This window comes from Ruditapes philippinarum, unplaced genomic scaffold (assembly GCF_026571515.1).
Source record: "Ruditapes philippinarum isolate M1 unplaced genomic scaffold, ASM2657151v2 ctg17874_1_1_1_1, whole genome shotgun sequence".
NCBI lineage: Eukaryota > Metazoa > Mollusca > Bivalvia > Venerida > Veneridae > Ruditapes > Ruditapes philippinarum.
In genome coordinates this window covers 1-10,400 of record NW_026864647.1, presented here as the reverse complement: position 1 = coordinate 10,400, position 10,400 = coordinate 1, and the positions used below count along the sequence as shown (strand labels likewise).

The following is a 10,400-nucleotide window of genomic DNA, read 5'->3' as shown; positions in this document are numbered from 1 at the left end:
TTCCGCTCATTATCTTGAAAACTATTTATTAGAAAGTCTTTATATTTCACATATTGATTGGTCATAACTAGAAGATGACCCTTTTTGATTTTGGAGTCACTAGGTCAAGGTCACAGTGACTTGAATGTCAAAATAGTATCCGCACAATATCTTGAAAAAGTATTTTTCACAAAGTTTTCCTATTTCATGTGTTGATAAGTCATATGTGGTAAATGACCCTTATTGATTTTGGGGTCACCAGTTTAAAGGTAACAGGGTCCTTAAATGTCAGAATGGTTTGCGTTCATTATTTTGAAAACTATTAACCATTATTTGAGAACTATTTATCACTAAACCTTTTATATTCCACTTATTGATTGGTTATAATTAGTAGATGACCCCTGTCGATTTTGAGGTCTTTAGGTCAAAGGTCACAAGGACGTTAAATGTCAGAATGGTTTCTACTCATTATCTTCAAAACTACCCGTTATCAAGTTTTTGTGTTTCACATTTTAATTGTTCATAACTAGTAGAGGGCCCCTGTTGATTTTGAGGTCACTAGGTCAGAGGACAAGGTTACAATAACCTTGAATATTCAAAGTAGATGCTCATAGTTACATTTACATGATAGTATATAATTTATTCAAGCTATTCTCCATTTTGTTTAACTTACTAATGATAGATTTCATTCAATTTCAGCTAGAAAGGGGGGGGGCATATATGTCATTATGATATTTCTTGTTTTATTTATTTATTTTATCTTATATTTTATTCATTTTTTAAAATTAAAGTGGCTTAAAGGGTATGTTCTATATCTTACGAAATATTTAAATATTTATTAACAGCAAAATTATGCTGGTTCCATTACTATATGGTTGACTCCTGAAAAAGTAATGTAACATAGAATATCACTGTTATTAAATACAAATGAATCTTGTAAGTAAACAGGAACACAATACTGTTTTGCTATATTAGCCATTCACGTTTAAGGCAATAAATTACCATATTTATTTCACACAATAATTTTGGAAGTATACTTTTTTAAAATTTTAACAATAATTTTTGCATCAGATATATAGCTTTATACACTTAAGTTTCAGAAATATGACACAGTCACTACAAACACATGTAGTATGCAAACACGTCTTGAGCTATAGCCAAAAAAAAATTTTGTGAGCTCTAGTCAACATTTGAATTATTTGAGCTGCATGGTAATTGTTTTGAGAAATAACACTCTATGCAATGTTGTTCAACATGTGCTTTACAATCTTAACAGTATGAAACTTTTGTATTGTAATGATGATTTTTGTACTGTCCGTCAAGTATAGCTAATGTTTTGATAGGTATTATTACGCCTAACAAGAACAGAAGTTTCGCCAGATATATTCTACTCGTCGTGATTGAATTATGTGCCACATGTCTTTAAAAACTGACCAGGCTTGGCAATTTCTAATCATCAAGGCCAGGAACTACAACAAATATAAGGTACTTCCAGATCGGGAAGCAATGTATCTTAAACTTTTAATGATGAATATTTTGCTAGATGCCTGATCATGAAGCAATGTTCCCAAAACGGGAAGTGGCTAGTTTTTGGTAAAATCTAAAAACTTTACTTAAGTTCACTTTCAGATTATTTTAATTGTAAACATTTAAAAAGAAAATGACTCGGTAGGATTTTAGATGTATCTTTTCTGAACTAAAATGTAATATTCATATTGAAGTGGATTGAAAATTGTTATGCACCGGCCATTTTTCTTAAACTACATAAAAAAGGCCTAAAAACTTCCCGATCGGGAAAGATTTTGACGTTTGTTGCCTGATCGGGAAACCTTGAGGGGAAATCCCCTTGTTTCCCGATCAGGAAGTATGCCCGACTGGTATTTATTCGTTCAAATTACAAATACAGCGCGGTACGGTACAAGGACAGAAGTAAAAGCGAAAACTCGTGCGTATTTAAAATCTTTGCAAAGTTGCTTTTGATTTCCAGCCAAGATCGTAAGTTTCCTTACTTTGAACATTTTTGTTTGTTTGTTTTCCTATTTGTAAGTTTCCAAAAATTATAAAGGCGTTTAATCGGTGAAGCCATTGTTAAATTATAATTTGTTCGCCCACAAAACTATTCGTACAAATTATTTTAAAACTGTTAAAAGGCTTATAGTACTCCCCGCAGGTACCGCGTCCTTGCCTATTCCGATGTAATAGGAAATTTGTTTCTTTACACATTGAATGCTACCAAATACTGTTTCCACCATTATAGTGAAAGTGGAAGTGCTGCTTTTTGTGAATTTGGATAGAAATTGTTAGAAATTTTTTTCATTTCAAATAAATTCTGTCATTGATAGGAAAATCCAAAGCTGCCTGTGTGTGCTGAAAAAACTTCTTTATTTTACCCATATTTAACGGTTAAACTTATAATTTCATATTCCGACACGTGAAGGTCGTCTGCTGAAACTGTAGTGACAGCATGTTCTGCTACAAAAAATTTATACAGAAGCCAAAAAGGGCCATCAATTTACATACCACGGTACCATAGTGCTCTCCGTATAAGCTCCCATTCTAAACATGGCTGATTGCGCATAGATGTTTCTAATTAAAATCATTGAGTTATTCCACAGGAACTTGAAATTCTATCAAATAACCAATATTAATTATAATATCCAAATATACCCCTATATACTATTTTTTATAGTATATAGGGGGTATTTTTTGCATATTATCGTTAATAGTGATAGAATTTCAAGTTCCTGTGGTTATTCCATGAATAACATGTTTATTTTGAAGTCAAGATGCGACAGCTAAACACAATTCAATAAAATAGTTAATATAAGTTCTCTTTATTTGTACAATTTGCTGGAAATAATAAGAACAGTGGTACCATAGGGGACCATCCTATGTTGCATGCCTCCAGATTAGCCAAATATTTAAAGAAAATCATACGTGACAAAAATTACTGAGATAGTAAGAAAAGTAAAAATATTCAAGATAAATGTAGATCTAATGATTTTCATATAATGCAGCCATTTATGACCAATTTTGCAATATTGACCTTTTCGAAAAGGAAGTGGCTAGCTTTACGGGCCCGTATGGCTAGCCAAAAATTCTAGCCGTACGTGAGTCACGTACGACTAGCAAGGACACACTGTATTGGCTAGCCGTATGGCATTTTCAAAATTATATGGAAGTCGAAAATGCATTATAGCCATAATGTTATTTTATGGCTTTAAGCGAGGATTTTAACCAAGAAACAGCAATTGTGTTCGTATGTTTACTTTTTAGAGATTAATCGCCTTGTTGGCTACAGTAAAAAAGTACAAATATCGATCTTTGTCATCTCAAGACGTTGAGAAAAAATAGCGTTTGGTCGCAGTTAAATAACATCAATTGAAATAGTTTACAAAATTTTAAATTGAGCCAATTACTGACGGTATAGAAGTTTGTTAATTTTAGGAAAGTTTACATGTTCCGTGAAACGCTTTTAAAATTCTATTGTCGGTCCCTGGGTAGGCTTTAAGTAAGGCTAATTAATTGATTGTGCTTTTATGTTCGATATTTATCTACTGTAGGCCCTATTTGAATATTATACAATTATTTTTGCGTTTCACCGTTGTTTTTTTTTTTCAATTGTTCTTTTTATTTATTCCAATCCGATCATTATTTATTCGCTCCATGTGCTTAATTATAAAAAAAATTCATCTTTCATACAAATAAAACAACAAATCATAATCATGAGGCACAAAATAACATACAAATGTATGCATGTTCTACTTCCATATAATTTTAAAAAGTGCCATACGGCTAGACAATACAGTGAGTCCTGGCTAGTCATACGTGACTCACGTACGGCTAGCCACTTCCTTTCGAAAACCTAGCTAAACACCGTTTTCCGGTACGTTACGGATTTAGCTCTGGGGAATTACACTAAATGAAGTACATAACACTATTACATGATATTTCAATTTTTCAGTTTAAGGTGAAACAACTTGAAGTGTTTGAAAATAATCAATGTTCCTTAATGTTTATTGCCAATTGTTTCCAAAATATTAATGGTTTATAATGAAAATCATTAAAATTAAAACAGTTGTTGTGACATTTCCATAATAAATCTATAGAGATATTTTCTGCGCAAACTTATGTATTAACTTTATTTTTTTTTTGTACAGAATTATTCATTCAATCATATTTAATTATTTTCTTTCAAACAAATAAATTTTTTATTTCATTTCAATTAAAAACAGGCCAAAAACATAAAGTTTGTTATTACACTCAATTAGGTGAATTCCCCAGAGCTATGTACAGAAAGTACCGGAATATGGCGTTTAGCAAGGTTTTCAAATTCGTGAATTTTTTCACTATCTTTCTACTGAGTTACTAACGCAGTAAGAGCAGATGTGAGTCACATAAATATGGCATACATGAGTCATGTACGGCTAGCCAGGACACAATATTGTCATGGTTTGTATTGCATTTGGGCCCCCTCCTGCCTGGGGTCAATGACACTAAAAATAGAAATTGATTTTGGAGAATAACAAGGAAGATATGAGATAAATGTATTGTAATCAAACTTGATCTATAGCAGGCTTATAGGTAGACACCCAGTTTGTATTGCATTTGGACCCCCTAGGATAAAGGTCAAGAACACAGTTACTAAAAATAGAAAAATGGTTTGTTGAAAGTAACTATGACTGGAATGAGATATTGTAATCAAACTTGGTTTATAGCAAGCTTAAATGAAGACCCCGGTTAGTATTGCATTTTGACCCCTTGGGAAGGTTGGGTCAAGGTCACCATTACTAATAATAGAAAAATTGTTTCCGGATAATAACGAGGTAGGAATGAGGTACATTGTATTGTAATCAAACTTAGTGTATATCAAGCTTATATAAAGACCCTGGTTGGGATTCAGATAATTGAAATAATTCTTTGTACACAGTTTATACTTCATTTACCATAGGTTGAGTTCAAAAATTTCTTCAGACCACTTATTTTGTTGCTGGTGATGTTATTAATCACCTTAAGTAGGTCTAGTTTGGATTTAAAATTTTTGTTTTTGGCACACATATTTGGACAATTATTTTACGACAAATATTTTGGTATGTTGTATCTGCTCTAACAGCAGTGTAAACCAGTCTAAGGTTTACAGAATATATTTCTCAATGCTGATGTGTTTTTCTTTGAACAGAACAATGGCACAGCACGGAATACATGATGCTGAAGAATTGCTAGAATGTCCCTACGACCAAGTTCACAGGGTTAGAGCCAAGAGATTCCAGGATCATCTACTCAAGTGTAGAAATGTAAGATATTTATGTATAGCCTTTTATTAACCTAATTGAGAAAAAGCTGCTGTCTAAGGTTGAGGAAAAATAATTAGGTAGCTTTAATTTACTGACCAGGGTACGGCACACCAACACATTAACGGTCATATGGCATGGAAACAGGAAAGATGATTTTTGGTTCCTTGGGCGCTAAAGTCATCAGCACTGGCCCGGTGGACCATGGCCAGTGAAAATTAGTTCTGGCCAGTTGAAATTAGTTCCAGGCCAGTGTTACGTGTAATTTTAAGAAAATTTAGTTAAATATAAAGTATAATAAATTCTAAACTGGAATTTCGGGCCAGTAAATTCAAAATCTTCAATTCAATAACTGGACTGGTGCTATAAACTTTAAAGCAATGCTAGGGGTCAGAACCACCTCACCTGCTGGACCAAAAGTACATAGACTCCAGTTCTTCAAACCCATTTAGTCGCCTCTTATGTACACTAAGGGATAAATGTTGACTGCAATTTCTATGCCTGAACCCTTTAAGGTACCTCTCAGTCACTAGGGGAAAATTTAATGTCAGTAAACTTTGTTATTTTGATTAAAATGTTGAATTCTTCTTTTGTTACCTTTACTATAAGATACAAAACTTTGGTTATTGTTATTATTAAAGGATTTTGCTGTCATGCTGTTTTGTTACAGTTAACTGATGCCTTAAGATTTCAAAAATGATGTAATTTTTGTCCCACAAGAAGTAATGTTAAATAGCATGCCTTTTCCCAGGCTATCCTGGGTCAGATTACAAATGACATATCGTCACCTTAGTACAATTTATTAATACTGCTGTTAAATTATGAGGGACTTAACTCATTACTGCACAGTCTGCACTACAGTGATGATGTGTGTTTAATTTTTTCCCAATCTTTTACCAAAAAAATCCCAATTGAATTGATATTCTCGATATCAAAACTGACAAATTTGTTGGAGTTTATTCCAGTATGTTATCAGACAGATATTTCAACACATTTTATTGTCAAATTTTAATGTACATTTTATGCTTTGAATGATATTTGCAAACAGTAGGTTGAAATAAAAACAATTTTCTTTTTTCACAGAATTATCAAGGAAATGAGTATGAACAATGTCCATTTAATGCGGAGCATCAGATGCCGCAACCAGAATTCAACCACCATCTGGCAAACTGCCCAGACAAGGCAAATGATTGAACCAGAATAGTTGAAACCAAAAATGCATGCAGAGAGAAAAGCTACAAAAACAGTTTTTAGCTCGACTATTCGAAGTATATGGAGAGCTGTCCTACACGCCCCGGCGTCCGCGTCCAGATTTCAGATGCAGTAAAATATTTTTCACTATAACTTTGTCATTTCTTCAGGTATCAACTTCAAACTTCAAATATATGTTCCTTATCATCAACCACATCTTATGTGACAAGGTTCATAACTCTAGCACCAATATTGCGAGAATTATCTCCCCATAAACTTAGATTTTTTTTTACTAGAAAAATGTTATTTTTTACTATAACTTTTTTAGTTTTAAAGGTATCTACCTCAAACTTCAAATACTTATTCCTTATCATCAATTACATTTTATGTGACAATGTTCATAACTCTTGAAGCAATTTTTACAGATTAATCTCTCTTTGAACTTAGGATTTTCTTAAAGAAATAATATATCTTCTTTACTTTTAAAGGTATCTTCTTCAAACTTCAAATATATATTTCTTATCATTACACACATGTTGTGTGACAAGGTTCATAACTCTAGTGTGACTATTTCTAGAATTATTTCCCTTGATATTGGAATTTATGTTAACAAATGTTTTTTTTTTACTATAACTTAATACATAGTTGTACATAATTGATTTTTCTTTCATAGTTTTGTCCTCCTTACTGCATCCAGTATTTTATTAGTCGAGCTTGGCTGTCTCCTGTGACAGCTCTTGTTTTATTTGTTTGTTTGTTTAGTTTATTTTTCTCTCTTTTTGCCACTTTTCTTGTGTATTTTACATAAATGAGCTTAGTTTTATTTAATGTCTTAAATCTTCTAAAACACCTGACTTATAATCATAAATATGTTATTATGCCCTTCTTTGAAGAAGACGGGATATATTGATTTGCTAATGTTGGTTGGTCTGTCTACCAGTCTGTCAGTCAGTAGACCACATGGTTTCTGCCAATTACCTTAAAAACCATTTATCACAAAGTCTTTATATTGATCATAACTAGTAGATGACCCACAAAGTCTTCATATTTCACACATCGATTGGTCACAACTAGTAAATATTGATTTTGGGGTTACTAGGTCAAAAGTCAAGGTCACTGCGGCCTTAAATGTTACAATGGTTTCTGCTCTTTATGTAGGAAGCTATCACAAACTCAAAGTCTTCATATTTCACACTCTGATTGGTCATAACTAGTTGATGACCCCAAACAATTTTGGGGTCACTAGGTCAAATGTCAACGTCACAGGGACCTTGAATGGTAGTATGGTTTCAGCCCATGATCTTGTTTATAACTAGGAGCTGACCCCTATTGATTTTGGAGTCACTAGTTCAAAGGTCAAGGTAACATGGGCTTTGAATGGAAGTATAGTTTCCTCTCATTACCTTGAAAACTATTTATCACAAACTCTTCATATTTCGCATACTGATTGGTCATAACTAGTAGATGTCCCCTTTTGATGTTTGGGTCACTAGGTTAAAGGTCAAGGTCACAGCGGCCTTGACTGTTTATGTGGTTTTGGCTCATTATCATGAATGCTATTTATAACAAAGTCTTTATATACTGATTGGTCATAACTAGAAGATGACCTCTACTGATTTTGGAGACTCTAGGTCAAAGGTCAAGGTCACAGGGACCTTAATTGTCAGAATGGTGTCTGCTTATTATCTTGATTATTTATCCCAGTCTTCATATTTCACATATTGATTGGTCATAACAAGTAGATGTCTGCTATTGTTATTGCGATCACTTTGTCAAAGGTCAAGAATACAGGGGCCTTAAATGTCAGAATGATTCCCCCTCATTATCATGAAAACTATTTATCACATAGTCTTTATATTTCAAATATTAAATAGTCATATGTAGCAGATTACCCCTAATGATTTTGGGGTCACTAGTTCAAAGGTCACAGCAGCCTTAAATGTAAGAATGGTTTCTGCTTATTACCTTGAAAAAACTTTTTATCACAAAGTATTTATATTTCTCATATTGATTAGTCTGAATTGGGTCACTAGTTCAAAGGTTAAGGTCTTTATATTTAACATATTGATTGATTATAACTAGTAGGTCATTATTTTTCTTTTTTTCCATAACTGAACATTTCCATGTACCCATACATGACAAGTTTCTATAACGAAATTACCAATAATATCAGTCAAGGGCTTGAAAGGGGGCATATGTGTCCTTCGACATTTCTTGTTTATTATCTTCTTATCATCACATCTAGTAGTTATCATGTTTGTATCCTTCTCTTGAAATAAACGGACCTTAAACGTGGTTCCAAAAACAAATGTTACAATGTTGTTATAAGGTAAAAGTCTTGTTTATTATAGTGTCAACACTACTGAAAGGGTCAGCCATTTCTGACTTATGAGACACTTATTGCTTGCATACCATATTCCTCCCAACTCCTACCACTATGCCAGGCAGATAGAAATCGGTAACCATTCATTTTTAAGGACGTTTTCGGGAGTTTTCATATATAGACATATAGGCAAAATGAAAATTGTTCAATATAATTTCTTTAAACTTGGCATGTTGTTAGAATATGATAACATTAAAACATCTTAAGTCGCCGTTCTCATTTTTGAGTTATCTGCCCCTGAATCAGATTTTTCTACTTATTTGAGGTCATTTCAAGCGCAGATAACATTCTTAAATGAATTCTTGTTTTTACTTCTTGATTATGATTTTCTTTTTATTGTTGAGTACAATACATAATAACATGCAATTCTTTATATCGTTTGTTATATTTTTTTCAATGAAAATAAAGGTACTTTAAATTCTTAAAAAATATGCCACTTTTTAAGAAAAAATGCACAAGTTAAAAGAAGAAGTGGAAGAAAAACTATCCACTCTATTCATTCTTGAAATTTTGCATATCGACTAAAACGAAGGTAAGCTTCGTGAAAATAAGTAAAAAAAAATGTATTGTTTCCCTTCATTGTAAATTATCTGCCCTTGAATTTAACAAAAAAATCTAATTCAATAGCAGATAATGAGAACGGTGACCCCAATTGTTTTCCCGTTTAAAATGTTTCTGTTATCATATTCTAACAATATTTCAAATTGAAAGAAATCCTACTGAACAGTTTTAATTTTGTCTATGTGTGTAAATGAAAACTCCGGAAAACGTCCTTATAACTACCTCGAGACTCGCTTTATAACTTAAGGTTAAAATTTTAATAAATTGTAACTGGCAGTAACAAAGTTTAATTAAGGTGTTTTTATTCAGTAGAAACAAAGTCCCAATTAGGACTTATTATTCCTAATCTAAAGTATATAAAGTCATTATTATGTATGCTTTTATTAGTACTTTCAAAACTCTAATTACGAGTTAGTTATTTTAATAGAACTTTAAGATTTAGCACCAGAACGCTTCAGCCCCAAAACACATCTGAAAATTTTGATATTTTGCTGGGACAAAAGATAAGTCCAAGTATTTTGTTAGATATTGTCGACCATACGCATCAAGGACATGTTGGAAAGAAAGTGACCATGCTACCATATGCACGCATCATAGGATTCCCCCGCCTGCCCCTTTATCTGTTAAATGTACAGTTCCAGTTGGATCGCGCTGCTCCTCGGACAGCTCTTGTTAACAATTTGCAGTAAAGTTCAGTTGAAATGTCAATTTGATAAATTTTATATTTGACATAATTACATTTTAAATCAGTCTACCTGGTCTGGTTATCGGGGAAAACACCTGCTCATGTCCTTTTCTTATTCATCACCATGGCGATATTTGCTGTCATTAAATGAATATTGTACGTGTTTATTTCAATTCATTTTTAAATCATTAATCATCTTTTCTTCCCTCAGTCATCGGTGACTGGAACAATTTATCCGATGAAATTAAATCAAGTGCAACCTTAGAAATCTGTAAATCAAAATTGAATGGCCAACTTATTAAGCCCCTTA

At 32.6% G+C, this 10,400-nt stretch overlaps 1 long non-coding RNA gene across 1 annotated transcript; it reads left to right on the top strand.

Annotated features, from left to right (window-relative positions):
- The first annotated feature begins 1,876 nt into the window (after window positions 1-1,876).
- On the top strand, window positions 1,877-8,770 carry LOC132726388 (uncharacterized). Its single transcript, XR_009625186.1, has 3 exons — window positions 1,877-1,974; window positions 5,159-5,273; window positions 6,354-8,770. It is a non-coding gene; the product is annotated as an uncharacterized LOC132726388 (long non-coding RNA).
- Window positions 8,771-10,400: the final 1,630 nt, after the last annotated feature.